Consider the following 19249-nt stretch of genomic DNA (forward strand, 5'->3'; position numbering starts at 1 on the left):
ACGTTCAAAATCGTCGCCATTCAATTCCTGGTGCGTAGAAATATGGTACGGGTGCAATCGATGTTGTTGTAGCATTCTCAACACTGACGATTTTGAGATTCCCGATTCTCGCGCAATTTGTCTGCTACTGATGTGCGGATTAGCCACGACAGCAGATAAAACACCTACTTGGGCATCATCATTTGTTACAGGTCGTGGTTGACGTTTCACAAGTGGCTGAAGACTTCCTGTTTCCTTAAATAACGTAACTATCCGGTGAACGGTCCGGACACTTGGATGATGTCGTCCAGGATACCGAGCAGCATACATAGCATACGCCCATTGGACATTTTGATCACAACAGCCACACATCTAAACGATATCGACCTTTTCTGCAAATGGTAAACGGTCCATTTTAACACGGGTAATGTAACACAAAGCAAATACTGTCCGCACTGTCGGAATATTACATGATACCACATACTTACGCGTTTGTGACTATTACAGCGCCATCTATCACAAAGGAAAAAAGTGGTCCAACTAAGACACTCATATTTCTTTAAGTACTACTGAAATATGTATTAAAAAATGGGGGTTCCTATTCAAAAAGAAAACGCAGTTGATATGCGTTTGACCTATGGCAGCGCCATCTAGCGGGCCAACGATAGCGCCATCTGGTTTCCCCCTTCAAGCTAGAAAAATTTCGTTCTTTGTAGGTTTTTTCGTTTGACGCTTATTTCGTGAGATATTTGGCCCGGTCACGATCAATGGACCACCCTGTATGTTGAATAAATCATTCAGGATGTGAGGTTCACAGTGCTTGTATGAGATGGAGAGGTTGGTAGAGGAGTTGAATTTGTATCGTGCCGCAGTATACTAAAGGCTCAGAATTAAAAAGAAATACGAAATCAAAATTTGTCCTACACTAAGTCATATTTAGAAACATAAGAGCGCTAAGCGTGCTCCACCGGCGCACCAGAAATATTACTCTTGCTCGCCTCCGGTGTTCCTTTGTAGTGGTTAACAGGTAATTGATGGCCGTCCTCAGACAAGACGTTTGCGGGCATTGTTTCGCCGCGGCACGGCGCTAACATCGATTCCATTAGCGGCGCCGTATATCTGGCGGCGGCGGCATAACGAGCCGGCCAGACTCCGCACAGTGGCGCGCCAGGTTCGCCGCCCCCCGACCAGCCAGCCAATAAATTGCGGATTTGCGCGCGCCGCCGCCCTAAGAGCTCTTCCGGCGCCAAATTTACGTCACGACGCGCCGCCAGGCGCCTCCGGCGGCGGCGCACGGGGCCGTAATAAATGATTTTCGATGATGACGGAACGACCCGAGGGGTGCCGCTGCTCCAGATTTCGGGACTCCAAAAGGTCAGCTTTACTGTTACGGGATAATACCAACGGCTTGTGCTTTACAATGCGCGACTAAGTAACGCCTGGAATACTTTGTGAATTACAGGATTTATCCTCCTACGCTCACCAGTTAGGAATAGCAGTTGAAGTATTAACACCAACAGTGCCAACTTATCTGACGTACGTGGGTGGTACGTTCGTCATTCGAACCCATGCGGAAGCAGAACGACGCAGATTTTATCATCACCTCAGCAGCTTGGATGAAAACATTCCGTGCATAGAATAAATAGAAAATACCAGAGCAATTCCTTGTCTTCATGTGGAAATACAGTGTCTTTGGAAATTTCCGTTACAAATGTCCAGTAGATGTAGAGGGGAGTGAGTACATAATATTTTGAATAGGTGTCCACGTCCGGAAACGTCTTGCAGCGACGCTACAGACCGTCAGGGTTGTAGGTGCTGTTGCCTGTAGATATTTGTATATACAGGGTGACTCAGTGACGATGTTAACACTTTCTAGGATGATGGAGAAGGATAAAAGTACAAATTTTAGGTAAGGATCCATGTATGGAAAAAGAGAACCGAATGTTACCAGCGAAAGCCCTTTTGATACCTCTGACAGTGGAATACATGTACTGGTACTGATTTTGCTGAGGCTGTAGGGTAGGCAACTTTCAGAGGTGGTAGTATGGACCTAAAAAAGAAAAAAAACGTCCAGTGAACATGAGGAACATGAACTCTAAAATGGATACGTGAGACGCTATGAGTACTTGTTCATCTTCGCTACTTTGAAACACATCTCCTCTAATGAACAAGTGCTCATAGCTTTTGATTTATGCGTTTTAGAGCCCGTATTTATTGGATATTTTTCTTGTTTTGGTCCGTACTACCACATCTGAAAGTTGCCTGTTCTAAGATGTTAGGAAGAACACTACCAACACTTCTATTCCGACTGTGAGATGCGGCCGGCTGGAGTGGCCGAGTGGTTCTATGCGCTTCAGTCTGGAACCGCATGACCGCTACGGTCGCAGGTTCGAATCCTGCTTCAGGCTTGGATGTGTGTGATGTCCTTAGGTTAGTTAGGTTTCATTAGTTCTAAGTTATAGGGGACTGATGACCTCCGATGTTAAGTCCCATAGTGCTCAGAGCCATTTGAACCAGTTTTGTCAGATGTACCAGAACGCATTTCGCTTATAACTTTCGGCTCATTCGTTTCCGGTACCGGGACGCTTACCTCCGATTGATACATTTATCCTTCTCCATCGTGCAAGAGAATTTGTAAAACCATGTATATACATACATTTACAGCCACCTGCTCCTGTAACTTTGGCACTCCATAGCGTTGGGTGACGTTTCGTGAATGGGTTCCTATTCATAATATTACGTATTAACTCCCCTGTAAAAGTCCTACTTGTAACGGAAATTTCCGAGCACCCTGTCCGCAGAACACCCAGCGGCCAATTGGGCAGCCCAGTGCAAAGTCCTAAGCAATTCGAAACAAAAGTGCAGGTGATTCAGTAGGCAAAAGAACGGACTTGCAAAATTATAGGCCAATATCCGAAACATTTTTATTTTCGGCCATAATGGCTATGTTTGGGAACCGTGACTGTGTGGGAAAATTATTTATTTCTAATTTCTGATACCACTCACTTTTTTTATTTTATGTTTAGTCTAACATAATAAAACGCGTTTCGAACATGTTCTGTTCATCTTCAGGCGTTTATACATACATACATACATATAGAGAAATGTTACTTAAAAAGAAACTGTCTTAAACTAGATTAATCTAGAACTCTTTGTCCATTGTTTGTTACTGTAGCGGCTGGTGTGGCATTTCGCGGGTAGGAGGGGGGCAGTGTATGGCTAGAAATCGAAATCAGTGATGTCTTCTGCTGGTTTTCTTCCTTGTGGTTGACTATGTATGATATCACAGCGATTTCATCATGCTGCTGTGATATCATACATAGTGAACCACAAGGAAGAAAATCAGCAGAAGACATCACTGATTTCGATTTATAGCCATACACTGCCCCCCTCCTACCCCCCCCCCCCCCCCCCCCCCCCGATTGCCACACCAGCCGCTACAGTAACAAACAATGGACAAAGAGTTCTGGATTAATCCCTAACATTTGTTTGGTGCAGAATCCTTGAACGTATTTTCAGTTCGAATATAATAACTTTTCTTAAGACCGAGACGTTTATGTCCATGAATCAGGACGGTTTTAGGATGCATCGCTCTTGCGAAACTCATCTAACCCTATTCTCACGTGATACACTACGAACTATGGATGAAGAGCAACAGACAGATTTCATATTTCTGATTTTCGAAAAGTATTTAAGGCGGTGCCCCACTGCAGACTGTTAACGAGGAGACGAGCACATGGAGAAGTTCCCAGAAACGTAAGTGGCTCGAAGACATCTTAGTAGTAGACCCCAGAATGCTGTCCTTGCCGGCGAGTGTTCATCAGAGACCAGGGTATCGCCAGGAGTGCCCCGGGAGGTGTGAAAGGACGTTATTATTTTCTGTATATAAATATGATCTGGTGGATAGCTTGGGCAGCAATCTGCGGTTGTTTTCTGATGATGTATGGTGAACGGTAAAGTACAGAAGTTTAATGACTGTAGGAGGATACTAGATGACTTGGCCAAAATTTCTATTTGGTATAACAAATGGCAGCTAGCTAAAAATGTAGAAAAGATAGAAGTTCATGCGGATAAGTAGGAAATAGCGCTGCAAAGCGATATGAAATGGAAAGGACATGTGAGGATAGCGGCAGGGAAGGTGAATAGTCGACTTCGGTTTACTGCGAGAGTTTTGGGTAAGTGTGGTTCAGCAGCAAAGGAGACCTCATATAAGAAGCTGGTGCGGCCTAATTTTGAGAACTGCTGGAATGTTTGGGATCGGTGTCAATCTGGATTAAAGGAAGACATCGAAGCAGTTCAAAGGCGGGCTGCTAGGTTAGTTGCCGGTTGGTTCGAACGAATAGCAAGTGATACATAGATGCCTCGGGAACTCAAATGGGAATCCCTGGAGGGAAGACGACATTCTTTACGAGAACCCTACCGGAAAATTTAAGGTACCGGCATTTGTAACTCAGTGCAGAACGATTTTGCTGCCTCCAACGTACATTTCGCTTAAGGGCCACGAAGAAAACATACGAGAAAATAGGGCTCATATAGTGGCATAAGGACAGTCGTTTTTCCCTATCTCTATGTAGAGCAAACCAGTGGCAAAAAACAGTCAATACCGTCACTGAGCGATAGCGATGGAAATGTTATCCATGATGGTGCCACTAAAGCGGAGTTACTAAATACAGATTTCCGTAATTCCTTCACGAAAGGAAATGAAGCAAATATTCCAGAATTCGAAACCAGAACAGCTGTTAGCATGGGTCGAATAAAAGTAGATATCTTAGGTGTTGTGAAACAACTAAAATCACTTAAGAAAGGCAAGTCTTCCGGTCCAGATGGTATACCAATCAGGTTCCTTTCAGAGTATGCAGACACAATAGCGCCTTTCTTAGCAATCATATACAACCACTAACTTGACGAAAGGTCTGTTTCTAAAGACTGGAAAGTAGCACAGTTCACACCAATATTCAAGAAAGGAAAGAGGAGTAACCCGTTGAATTACAGACCCATATCACTGACCTCAATTTACAGTATCATTTTGGAGCGTATACTGTACTCGAACATTATGAATCACGTTGAAGAAAATGACTTATTGATACCTAACCAACATGGATTCAGAGAATATCGGTCTTGTGCAACAGAGCTCGCTCTTTATTCCCATGAAGTAATGAGTGCTGTCGACAAGGGATCTCAGATCGATTTCCAGAAGGTTTTTGATACCGTTCCCCACAAGCGACTACTAATCAAATTGCGTGCATATGTAGTATTGTCACAGTTGTGTGACTGGATTCGTGATTTTCTCTCAGAGAGGTCACAGTTCGTAGTGATAGACGGTAAATCATCGAGTAGAACAGAAGTGATATCTGGCGTTCCGCAAGGTAGTGTCATAGGCCCTCTGCTGTTCCTAATTTGCATAAATGATCTAGGTGATGATCTGAGCAACCCCCTTAGGTTGTTTGCAGGTGATGCTGTAATTTACTGTCTAGTAAAATCATCAGACGATCAATTCCAATTACAAAATGATCTAGAGAGAATTTCTGTATGGTGTCAATTGGCACTAAACAAAGAAAAGTGCGAGGTCATCCACATGGGTACTAAAAGCAATTTGATAAATTTTGGGTATATAATAAATCGCACAAATCTAAGGGCTGTCAATTCGACTAAATACCTAGGAATTACAGACCACACCGATAATATTGTGGGGAAGGCGAAACAAGGCTGCCTTTTGTTGGCAGAACACTTAGAAGATGCGACAAACCCACTAAAGAGACAGCCTAATTTTACACTTGTCCGTCCTTTACTGGAATACTTTACCAGATAGGATTGACGGAGGACATCGAAAAAGGGCAAAGAAGTGCAGCTCGTTTCATGTTATCGCGCAATAGGGGTGAGAGTGTCACTGCAACGGAAAATATTTAGGTGTTCCTTATTCCCACGGGCCATTCGAGAGTTGAATGGTAGAGAAGTAGTATAAAAATGGTTCGATGAACCCTCTGCCAGGCATTTAAGTATGAAATGCAGAGTAACCATGAAGATGCGGGTGTAGATGTATATGGTAGTGGAATTGGCAGGCGTACGACTACTAGTGATACAGTACGGTGGCTTGTGGAGTATGTATATAGATGTAGATGTAAAAGCACAACAAGCAGAGTCGCGTTGCTGTCCAGCTCAAAAGAACGCTGAGCTACATACGCTGAGAGCCCGATCTCATCTGATTAGTGACGATGACTACCTACCTTCGGCGTGAACAAAACAAGCTTCGGACAACACTGCATGCGAATGGATGTATAGTAAGAACATAAAACGAGCTGTGATGTACAATGAAGATAAAACAAAAGAACAGAAGAGACTCTTCCTGTTGCTGTCCTACATTAGGTGAGAGGCATCAGAGACCGTGTAGTCAAGGTGCTGCACTGCGGAGGAAATAATCCAGTGCATCTACGAACTTCGCTGCGAAGTTTACGTTAAACGGAAAAGCGATTAGCACACATGTGGTGGAACCTAAAGGCTACGTGCGGCTGTGGCCACAAAACAATTCAGCTATAGCTGAACACCATCAGGACTGTGGCCATGCCGTAAGTTTTGAAGAACCTCGTGAGATTTTCGTTCACTAGTGAGTTAGCGCGATAGCAATCGCAACAAAGTTTTGGTTTGCATGGAAGAGTTTTAAGTGTTCATTACAAACATGCTCACAATATTTGCCATCACCAGTTACACTGCACTTGACAATCAGGCGCATGTTCAGTTACCAAGTTCAAAAGATGGGTTGTTATTAGCTCTCTGCAAAGTATTACAAGGATTGACATGACCACACAGTACGAAGTGCCGGAAACGGAGTTACTTATCACAGTAAGAGTACTTCATGAATGCCTGCACAGAGCTGTCTTCCGAGTCACACTGCGTTTAAATATAAAAATCGCTTTCCGGCTGTGTTTCTGAATTCATCATATCCAGCTACAGTCCAGGAATACCGAACAAAGTCAGTGATGACTGGAGAACTGTTCTGGTTGTGCAGAAAACACAACAGCAACTAAATTGAATCTCTCGACGATTGTGTCAACTGATAGTCGATAAGGATACTGTGATCTTCAATCTTCTCCAGCAATGCTTTGCAGTGTCGGAAGAATAGCACACCAAGTGGCTGAATATAAGGTGTGCACTCGGTAAGGGTGGTCGTCACTGTATACACTACGTTTTGCGGTCGGATAGCATCGATATGAGTCCTGTCATCGGTATGTCCCACGTGAATCAACTAGAAGAGGAGATTGCTTCGTTGCATATGGCAAGTAAACATCTTGAAAGAATTGAGTCAGGGTTTGTTTCGTGATTAGGTCGGAGTTCGAGGCATTTTGAATCAGATTTTGCGGTTTCAGCATATGTTGCACTATCCACATCCCAAACTGACTTCTAGGTTCCTTGTAAGCTACCATCAACTTTGGAAACACGTATCCACTTGCCGATGTAACGTTCAAATGGTTCAAATGGCTCTGAACACTATGCGACATACTTCTGAGGTCATCAGTGGCCTAGAACTTAGAACTAATTAAATTGTTATTTCCCGGAGCCAAGATGGTGTCTCCGTTGAAACCTTGCAACCATCCATGGATAAATGCAGCGAATCGAGTCAGCCCTATTTCTGTGGCATTTTTCAGACCCCCAGAAAGAATATTCCTGTGGTGAACATTAGCACTGAGAACAGTTCTCGCCAACCCGTATTTTTCAATTACATAATCGTCAAGCACGTGAAGTTTTCAGAGCTTGTCTTCCTCCCCTTTCTCTACCACGCGACGTGTATATCGTAGATGATGTATGCCTTGCACCATGTAATATTGTTTTTGTTTTGCATTGAAGGTTATTCCTTTAGTTTTTCCAGAATTCTGGAATCCAATTATCTGCTTTGCCTTTTCAAAAGATCTACCTCGCCACTTCTTTCTCTTCGATGGCTTGGCAGATAAACAGAAGACATTCTTCCATCACCTCGTAAGAACTCTTCGTCAGTATTAGGTTCTGGATCATCCATAATTTTTTCACAATCAGTCAGGTCTTCTTCTGCGTATTTATAGTCTTGAATATAGTCTGATGTATCTTCATGACTTATATTATTATCAGTGGTTGCCATTGCTTCATCTATCACACTGATTATGAATGCAGCTGCATTTCACCCGGGTTCCCGGGTTCGATTCCCGGCGGGGCCAGGGATTTTCTCTGCCTCGTAATGACTGGGTGTTGTGTGATGTCCTTAGGTTAGTTAGGTTTAAGTAGTTCTAAGTTCTAGGGGACTTATGACCATAGATGTTGAGTCCCATAGTGCTCAGAGCCATTTGAACCATTTTTTTGCATTTCACTCTTTTGCTGTAGTTTCTGTAGATCATCTCTGCAACGGTTAACAGTCATGCTCACTATATTTTCAGAATTCATTATCACTGTCACTGGTACATCCGTAATTATTCCAGAGCATGCTATACATCCACAAATACAATAATACGACTAAATTTCACAAAATTTTGTACGTTGAATGGTGCTCCTACCATAATCCCGACTCAAACTATCATTGAGAGTTAATTCGCGCCGCGCGGAGTGGCCGCGCTGTTTGGGGCGCCATGTCACGGACTACGCGTCCCCTTCCGTCGGAGTTTCGAGTCCTCCCTCGGGCAGGGGTGTGTGTGTTGTTCTTAGTATAAGTTACTTTAAGTAGTGCGTAAGTATAGGGACCGGTGACCTAAACAGTTTGGCCCCTTATTAATTCACACACATCTGAACATTTGAGTTAATTCGCATTTTATTGCAACTCTGGTTTCATGGTGCACTCATTCAAATCATGGACCAGTCGTTACTTGCATGAAGGTAATATATGTTACTGTTGTAGTACTGCGAATATTCGGAAGCAGGAAAATGAGTGGTGATATTCACGGCCTATTATTGAAAACCATGTAGTATGGTGAGTGCTGATATTCAGGGCCTGTTATTAAAAGCCATTTAGCATGGTTTACAGTGCGCTGTTTATATATTCTGCTGCTTGATACTCAGATTGACGGATTCTATGAATGCAGCAAGCAAATATTTGCTCAGAGTCGGAAACAACCAACTCGAACCTGGTCAGGCTATCGACACTTGGGTCTTAATGTCTCTGGGACGGCTGACTTTGTCATCTTGAGTCCGGCATGTCGTTGAATCTCGTAAACTAGCCCTGTATAGCCACAAGCCACCACGATGGTACAGCGATCAGCGAAGTACCCCACCCACAGAGAGCGGGCTGCTGGGACTGGTATTCCTCCCACGCGCATGCGACGCCTGCTGTTTAACGAACGGCTCTGCTGCCCTCGTTCCAGAGGCAACAGCAGCCTGTGGCGCCCGTTTGACGTCATGTGTTGCGTTCTCATGCTTGCTGTCTCACCAGATTACGCGCACAAAGGGTATAACAATGTACGGACGCCAGACGGCACGAACTTTGTTTGTACTGGAACGCTCGCTGTTTACCCCGCTGAGCTTAGCCGAATGTCAAATTCACTTCGCTATTCGACCAGCCCACCAGCAGTCACAGTTAATCATTTACAATATTCAACACATCCACTACACCATGTAGTAGCAAGAAAGACGATGAATCCTCAGTAAAAACATAAATCCAAACACATTAATTTTTAAATGCAGAAAACCTGTTGTAACACTAAATATACGGGATGATTATAATTAATATTAAACTTTCAAACCGCTGTAGAAGTAACACCACTGGTCAGAATGACTTCAAATTGCAACGGAATATTATCGGAGAAGAGGGAAAACGTATGGCAGAAGAAAAGTAAATAGTTTCAAAGTGTAGCAATAGATGGCGCTGTAAACATCGTAGTTTAATAGGGGTCGACTACAAATAATAAATGAATCGTACAACAATGCCTAAGGTGCACGTGTGAGTTAAACAAACTGTACTACTCAATGTGCATGGGTGAACAGGTGTGGTACTGTTAGTTACGTAAGCCCATCCACCACGGCAAGGCCATATCACATCAGATGGAAAAAATTTGTTTTTAACTGTCCTGACGCTAAAAACCATATAAAAACATCAATCACGTCGGTTTTTGATTGTCCTGAAGCCAGAAACCGCATAAAAAGCATCAATCAAAATCAAATCGGATTATTAATTTCCTTGCGAATAGTGCCGAACGTGTTCAATATGCTGTCCGACCGTTTTCTGCAACAAGTTGAAATAGAGAAACAGGATGTTTCACAACTGATCGAAGTGTTTCCGGGATAACGTTCAGAATGTGTTGTGCAATGCGTGCCTTCAATGCAGCTAAGTTTGCAATTGGAACACTGAACACATCTTTCAGATAGCCCCAAGGCAGGAAGTCACACGGATTAAGATCAGTTGATCGGAACGACCAGGCTGCAAGGAAATGGTGGCTGATAATTCTAGCATTTCCGAAATGGCACTTCAGCAGCTGCTTAACTGGATTTGCAGTGTGAGGAGGTGCGCCACCTTGCGTAAAAGTGATCCCATCCACACATCCACGCTGTTGGAGAGCTGAAATGTCGTGGTTGTGAAAAGACGCTCATAGCGCTTACTAGTGACGGTGCCGGCCGCGGTGGTCTCGCGGTTCTAGGCGCTCAGTCCGGAACCGCGCGACTGCTACGGTCGCAGGTTCGAATCCTGCCTCTGGCATGGATGTGTATGATGTCCTGAGGTTTGTTAGGTTTAAGTAGTTCTAAGTTCTAGTTAACTGATGACCACAGATGTTAAGTCCCATAGTGCTCAGAGCCATTTGAACCAGTGACGGTACCGGTAACAGGGCCGGAAGCACCTGTCTGTTGGAAAAAATATGGCGCTTTGATGAATGAAGTCGTAAACCCGCGCTATACAGTGACCTTTTCAAGATGAAGTGCTACTGGCTGACAGGCGTGTTGATTTTCCGTTGCCCATATTCGACAATTCTGTGTATCGACATACCCTGTCAGATGGAAGTGGACTTAGTCTGTCCACAAAATCTTCCACGGCCAGTCACTGTCCACTTCCACGCGAGCAATAAATTCTAAAGCAGAGGTCTCTCTTGCTGGCAGGTCAACGGGCAGCAACTCTTGCACATGGGTAACTTTGAATGGATAGCAATGAAGGATGTTTCGTAGGATTTTAAGCACCGTACTCATGGGTATGTCCAATGATCAGGCAATTCTCCGTTCACTAATTGTTTGCACACCACCATTCCTCTCCTCCTGCATTGCTGACGTCGAATCAATTCGTTCCCTCCCTCCACCAGGTTCCACACCAAAATTGCCCGTCTTTTCGAATATCCGAAACATTTTCTCCAGACCCAAGGCAGTCATCTGACCAACGCCTTTTTTCAAACTCTCCAGTGGCCGGAACTTCTTCAGAGCGACATGTGCACACTCATCATTCTTGTAATACATCTTTACAAGCAGGGCGTGATTTTGCATTGAGACAGTCATGCCGAGCGTCGCAGACGCGAAAAGAGGAAAAGCAGTGTACCTGGCGTGTTTATACCAACTTCAATGGGTCGTGAGCATGATATGTGTTTTCACGTATTCTGACACATGCAGCGTCAACTATTGGTCAATTTTCACACTATTTTTTTGCTTCTGCCATATGTCTTCCACCTTCTCCGATAATATTCCGTTCCAATTCTGACCTGTGATGTTATTTCTACAGCATTTTGAATGTTTAATTATAATCACTCACTATATATGTCCAATAACGAACACATCACGAAAGTCCAGAGGACGCTAAAGACACGAAGAAGAGAAATTATTTCTGTGTCGCTTTACTGTCTCAGTTACTTCATATGTGTTTAGAACCCACTTTTAATTTCTTTTATACAAAACTGCTGTACCAGAGATATTGGCAAAACAGATCGACAACCCTACGGGCACATCGGGCACGCTTACAGTCCTGTACGCCTCATCGTCACAAACTCGCCCTGTAGCAGTAACGGACGGACACCAGTCAGAGGTACAAGCGCTAGCAGAGGCTGCCACTGCCAAGACACCTCATCCGCCACACACGTGTCCAGAAAAGAGTGCCGCTAGTATTCTGGACCCGGCCGCTATAAATATTGGCACCAGAGCTGCACAGCTATGCCACTCAACCCAAACTGCCACGCGGCGCAATACTCCGACTATACGGCGCTCTATACGACCGGCGGCAACACAGACCATCCTATTGCTCGTCTCCAGAGGCAGGTGAACACAACAGCCACTTGGTGTTCAAACTAGATTTCCGTCAGTGCCGCCAAAACTACGGCGGTCTACTTCACCAAACGGCGCCAATCCCCCACCATAACATCACTATTGTCAGCGTCCGGGATACCAAATATCTAGCTGTCCGGATGAATGAAAAACTGCTCTTCCATCGGAATGCGGGATACCTCACCTAAAAAAGGACAGAAGCGGATAAAAGCACTGTACCCGCTCTTGTCTAGCAGGGAGCTGAGTTTAGACACCAAGGTCCGATTTTACCGGCCGCTTGTCCATTGGTTCTTTAAGTAGACCACGATTACTACCTCCTGGATGCAGACCCTCCAGTGCCTGCAGAACAAGGTGGTTCGGTGGACCCTGCATGCCTGTCCACACACAAGGAATGTTCCACACCACGAGGAGACAAATATGGCACCTCTAAGGACATCCGTTCTAGAGAAGGGAAGGCGCCTCTGTGAAAAATTGGATGCCTTGAACTAGACGGTCACTCGTTACAACACATTGGCACCACAACTATCCGTCACTGGCACCGCCACGCTCTTCCTCTTGCCACCCTCGAGGAATCAGATTCGGAACATGGCTAACGATGCCCCTGATATGGCAACCAATAATATGTCAGTCGTACTACAAGGATTCCATATGTGACATCCATGGTGCGTCCCCTAGTATCACTACGTTGTTGTGTTACCTCTTGCCCCGCAACCTTGAGCTTCCATCGTCGGAGGGTGATACGGGACTTCAAGTCCCATTGCTACGTCCCCAACGTGCACTCCAAAGATGTCATTAGGAGACAGAAAAATTCTACCCCTACACCAAGACAGTGAGACCGCTATCCATCGGTGACGCTGTACCACAACTTACCACAAAAAAAACACGGAAGTGCCAATGAAACTAGTATAAGCTTTTGTATTCAGATACAGAGATACTTGACGACAGCACGACAGAAAGCTTTACGCCTCGGCTGGACAAGTCAACACCGACGTTGGGCTGTTGATGACTGGAGACGTGTTGCGTGGTCGGACGAGTTTCGTTTGAAATTGTATCGAGCGGATATGGGTACAAGCTCATGAATCCAAGGACCCTGCATGTCAGCAGGGGACTTTCAAGCTGGGGCGTGTGCAGTTGGAGTGATATGGGACCCCTGATACGTCTAGGTACGACTCTGACAGACGACACGTGCGTAAGCATCCTGTCTCACCAACGGCATCTATTCATGTCCATTGTGCATTCCGACGGACTTCGTCGATTCCAGCAGTACAATGCTACACTCCACGCGTTCAGAATTGCCACAGAGTAGCTGCAGGAACACTCTTCTGGGTTGAAATACTTCCGCTGGCCGCCAAACCCTCTAGACGCGAACATTATTGAGCATATCTGGAATGTCGTGTTCAGGAGAGCTCTCCACTCCCTCGTACTCTTACCGATTTATGGACAACCCTGCAGGATTCATGGTGTCAATTCGCTCCAGCACTACTTCAGACATTAGTCGAGTCCATACACTGAAGAGGCAAAGGAACTTGTATCGAGCGCTAGGTAGCTTCGTTGGAGTTAGAATATTTTTCATGTAAGTGTATTCTTTTTATGAAGATCCTACCTGTGTTACTTTGTCAGACACTGGAATGACCATTCTGTAAAGTCTTTATACCTGTGAGACTCTGTAATTGTGATTCTGTTATTATCGTCAAAGCAGACGTTTGTTTCCTTGGTCAATAAGCTTGCATAAGCTCTGACCACCGTTTTCCCTGTGTCGGTGTAAGCAACACACTATAAATAGACTGTCTGATCAGAAATATCCGGACACATATTTGTGAATATTTATAGGGGATGTGTGTGCCGTTAGTCTTTGTGACGTCTTGAACTCCTCTGTGGACACTTTCAATAATGAGTCTGAACGTCTGTGGAGGAATGGCAGCCCATTCTTCCTCAATATCCGAAATGCTGCTGCGTGGAGCGAAGCTGACGTTCTGCGTCATCCCAAAGGTGTTACAGTGGGTTCAGATCTGGATTCTCGAATACCAGTCGGGAATGTCAAGATCCTTGCGCATTTAACATTTTCTTATACTCCACATCGAAACAGAAACTCTCCCGTATCTCACAGTTGGGACTGCAGATGATGGCAGGTAATCTTCTCCAACTCTTCAGTTGAACTGCCCCAGGGTATAGAGTGATTCATCACTTCAATTCATTCGTTAGCACTCATCCCTCGACAGTTCCGTCGCTCTTTACACCATCTCGAGCGTCATTTAGCGTTGACTACAGATATGCTCTGAGTATGAGGAGCAGCTCGGCCACTGTATCCCACTCTTATTTACACCCTCCGCACAGTCACTGTGTTACCTGGACCGCTGGCAGCATTTCAGAACGTGCGAATGAATCCTTTAATACGATTCCTACAACCACCTTCCTCCGGTCCCTATCCGTTGGTACATAAGGTTTGCCTGGTCTTGGTATATCTGTAGTTGTTCCTTCGCGCTTATACTTCACAATCACATCACCATCAGTCGACTTGGCAGCTTTAGAAGGGTTGAAATGTCCTATATGTGTCACTCAGGTGACATCCAGCGACTGGCCTACAATAGAAATAATTGAGCTCTCCTGACCAGCCGTTTTTCTGCTACTCCCTCTCTACTAACAGCCCCTTTATATTCTGGCCGGCCTCCTCTCATGACATCTAGTGGTGAAGTTCGTGTTATATAGGGTACCTGGATACTACAGAGTAGATAGTTCATCAACAAGCTGTATACACATTTTATGAATACGAGTGTGAGAATTCTTGTTTCGACGTCACATAGCCTTTTGCCATGTCTTTCGAACGGTTTATACTTTTTTGCTGCAACATACGAGGGTTGTCAAAAAAGTAAATTCAGATCGGTCGCTAAATGGAAACCACAGTGAAAACCAGAATTTTTTTTTTTTTTTTTTTTGCAAAGTTAGATACACTTCTCTACATAGTCGCCGCTCCGACTTAAATATTTGTCAGAGCGTTATACCAAATTTCCAACACCATCGTCATAGAACGCAGCTGCCTGTGCTTTCTGATAACTCTCTATGCTGGTCTATATTGCGAAGCCTGCGTCCAAGTGTTATGTTCGTATCCAGCGTTTCATGTGAACAGAGGTGTTACTCAGGACAAGCCAGTTGGGGCTGTGTTATGGGTGATTGAACACTTCCCATCGAAAAGCCTGCAGGAGCGTCTTCACTGCCCATGCAGAGTGCGGCTGAGAATTGCCATCAAGAAGGAAGTGCGTGGCAGTTGTGTTAAGTGGGCTGCTTTCATTAAGGCGAAGACTCTCAGAGGGCCCTCCTCCTTGGCGGGAGAAATTGTTCTTCTAGGCACCTTTACTCGCTCACAGTGCTCTCACAACTGAAAACAGCGTCTTGATGCGATCGACGATCATACTAGAGACACTACCCAACATATCTATGTAAAGCAACATCGGGTTATCACTGTGGTGTCCATTTTGCGACCGATCGGAACTTACTTTCTGGACAACCCTCATATATCTTTGTTCAGGTACTGCCTTTAATTTGGCACTTAAAAATTGATGAACAGAAATTCGGACGTCAGTTGCAATCGGGTACTGAAATAAATGCTGTGGCGACAAGTGAAAATTTCTGCCAGAATTAAACTTCAACCAAGATTTCCCGCTTATTCCGAGCAGTTGCCTTAACCACTTCCGCTGTCCGAGCAAGTTTCCTATCTTACCCAAATTCCCATACGTCGCACGCTACATACATAGTGTTCCCTGTGCATTATTCTCGTTGAAACTTCCTGGCAGATTAAAACTGTGTGCCGGACCGAGACTCGAACTCGGGACCTTTGCCTTTCGAGAGCAATTGCTCTACCGACTGAGATATCCAAGCACGACTCACGCCCCGTCCTCACAGCTTCAGTTCTGTAAGTACCGGGTCTCCTACCTTCCTATGGGGCGTGAATCGTGCTTGGGTAGCTCAGTTGTTAATGTTAATGACTCTCAGCACTATGGGACATAATATCTGAGGTCATCAGTCCCCTAGACTTAGAGCTACTTAAACCTAACCAACCTAAGGACATCACACACATCCATGCCCAAGGCAGGATTCGAACCTGCGACCGTAGCAGCAGCGCGGTTCCGGACTGAACCGCCTAGAACCGCACGGCCACATCGGCCGGCGGTAGCTCAGTTGCTAGAGCACTTCCCCGCCAAAGGCAAAGGTCCCGAGTTCGAGTCTCGGTCCGGCACACAGTTTTAATCTGCCAGGAAGTTTCATATCAGCGCACACTCCGCTGCAGAGTGAAAATCTCATTCTGGATTATTCTCACTGCTTACAGCTCCATCTGATTCCCAAAACTGCATCTTCACTGAAGATATTATTTGCCGCCAAGGCACATATGTTTGTAAGTGTGGTGTCTGTTCTGTCAGACATGTCTAAAAGAACAGACACAATCCATGATCCTGTAGTAATATATACATGACGAAAGAAATTCCGACATCAGCTGCCATCGGGCAGTGATATAAATCCAATGCGACAAATGAGAATTTTTGCCGGGAGCGCGTCTCGAACCCGGATTTCCTACTTATCACGATCGTCTGCCCCTTGCACTCTTGCACTCTTCATTCAGTCTCTTGCACGTATCATGTTACGCTATGGTGAATGAGGATAAGGGACAGGGCACACTATGTACGTATTGTGCGACATACGTGAATTTAGACTGGATGGGATGCAGGGTTCAAAAACAAATGAGTGTAAATTTCTAAGGGACCGAACTGCTGAGGTCATCGGCCCCTAAATACACGGTCATATAGCCGAATTGGTTAAGGAAACTGCTCTTGATGAGCTGGAAATCGGGGTTCGAGTCCTGGCCCGGCACAATTTTCACTTGTCGCCATGGATTTATTTCGGTGCCCGATTGTATCTGATGCCGTAATTTCTCTTTCGTCATTTGTGTGTGGCTGCTGGATCATGCAGAGTGTTTGTTGTTTCGGACGTACCCGAAAGAACGGACACCTCACGGGGCAAAGGGACGTTGGTGACAAACGCGAGTAAGTATGTAATAACAGTGTTTTCTCCTTCGTAAATTTGTCTTCACTTTTTGTAGCATTTTTGTGCAGTCTATAACCTTTTCTGAACACGACAATTCATAACTGAAACCGGGAAAATTTCAGCAAATAAGTCAGGATATGGGCGCCGTGATGTGTGTCTGTATGTGTGTTAACTAGCCGAATATTGTGTAATTTGTAGAAGTAAACCTATTACTTACGGAAACTGTGATAGTAGCATTTTTGGTGTGAAACTGGTTTCGTAAAGAATATCGTTGTAAAGTGGTTTATATCGTTCTTGCTCCTGAAATACCTGGGTAGTAAACAATTCTATCACGGTGGCGTTTCAGCATAGCCTACATTTAGACGAGCACAATAGCAGCGATCCATTCAGCGTTTGTCCACAGAGGACGCCTGTGGCAGGCACGTTATTTTGTCACCCTTCGTCACGTACACCACTCGGTGCTACGATGACGTCACTCCGCCTAGCGGCCAACCAGCAGGACGCGGGTTATCTCCAGCGGCCCCAGTCAGTCACGAGTATCAGGAACATCAATCAGCGCGACTTTGTAACTCGCGGCCCAGCGAGCTAGCGGCAGTTTTTCATCAGCAGCAACAGAGTTCATCGTCCAGTGCAGCCAATAGTTCGACGCTTAGCAGCAGTCTGACGAGAGCAGCCGCCAGTTTGGAATCAGCTGCCCACGGCAAACGGCCCACGAGGATAAGAACCTCGGCAAGCTGATTGTGCAACGACGGTGAGGACGGACTTAGTCTAGGGATGGGTGTTGCACCTGGAAGTGACTATTTTGTTAACCGACTTAATTCTCAGCCTGGATATATTCAAATATGTATTTAACCTGAATAGGATGTTACTGTTTAAGCGGGCTGCAGTAAATAATAGTTCAGTTACATTACACTAAATAAATAAGTAGTGGGTTTTCGGAACCCGATCAAGGGTGACGTGTCTGTTCGCATACAGTGGCGCAGTTACACTTTAAAACAGTTGCTTATCACATGAACAGCCGGTTAACTTACCACCGGCGGTAGAAAAAACTATTTGCATTCTTAGAAAAGATTATAACGAAAATAAAAAAACCACGGAGGACAGAGAGGTGAAGGTAGTCAAGTGAGAACAGGTTCCCAGTGGGTGTATGTCGTGCAGGGTTGACAGGGTAACACACAGGCTCATAGAAATATTTATTACTTTACTGAAAATGAACATCGTTCCAACTCTAGAAGATACGAACACACATTGTCATATTCCTATTAAACAAGTCAATTAAATAACCATAACGATATCTTTCCTTCAGGGGATTTTCCCTGATTACACTCCATGTCTAGTTTTTAGTATAATTTAGTTGTCTGATTACAGCGCAGTCTCAGAAAGACGAGACGACAGTAAACAGTCGAAAAATTGATAAATAAGCGTAAAACGATCAAGTCTGAGAATTTATCACGTATTTACCCCACAACAGAATGGACACTTGCAAATAAATACGTTCCCTCAATAATTACAATAATTTGATCGTCACAAGCGGTTACGCTCGAGTACATCTAACGTCAAACTACCAACATAATTTCTTTGTCTGATTACAACACGGCCAGAGATCGAAAGGGAAACAACATACAATCAAGAAACCAATTGACAGGCGTTACTCGACCAGATCATCACTTAGATATGAAGTTTGTGTTAAGGAGGGAATTCGACTTGGGTAGTTCGTGCAGCAATGTTGGCCATAGTGGTGCACTGCTGGGACGGTAGCTCAGCGTGTTTGGTAAGAGAGCTGGTTAGTCTCTGTAATAAAAAACTGAGGAGTGAATGGGTCAACAACGAACTTAAACGGATGTCATGTGAGGTCCGCTAAAACCAAATACAACGAAAAATAACGAACAAGAAATGCAAAGAAAAGTGGTGTAATGGTCAGCATTACTGCCTAGTATGCAAGAAAACCCGGGTTCGAGTCCCAGCCGCGGTACAAATTTTAATTCAATTCTTCAGCTTCCAACATTGTCGTGCTTAGGTATGTGCCAAGTATTTACCACATAACAGAAATTGC

Source organism: Schistocerca piceifrons, chromosome 2, assembly GCF_021461385.2.
Source record: "Schistocerca piceifrons isolate TAMUIC-IGC-003096 chromosome 2, iqSchPice1.1, whole genome shotgun sequence".
NCBI lineage: Eukaryota > Metazoa > Arthropoda > Insecta > Orthoptera > Acrididae > Schistocerca > Schistocerca piceifrons.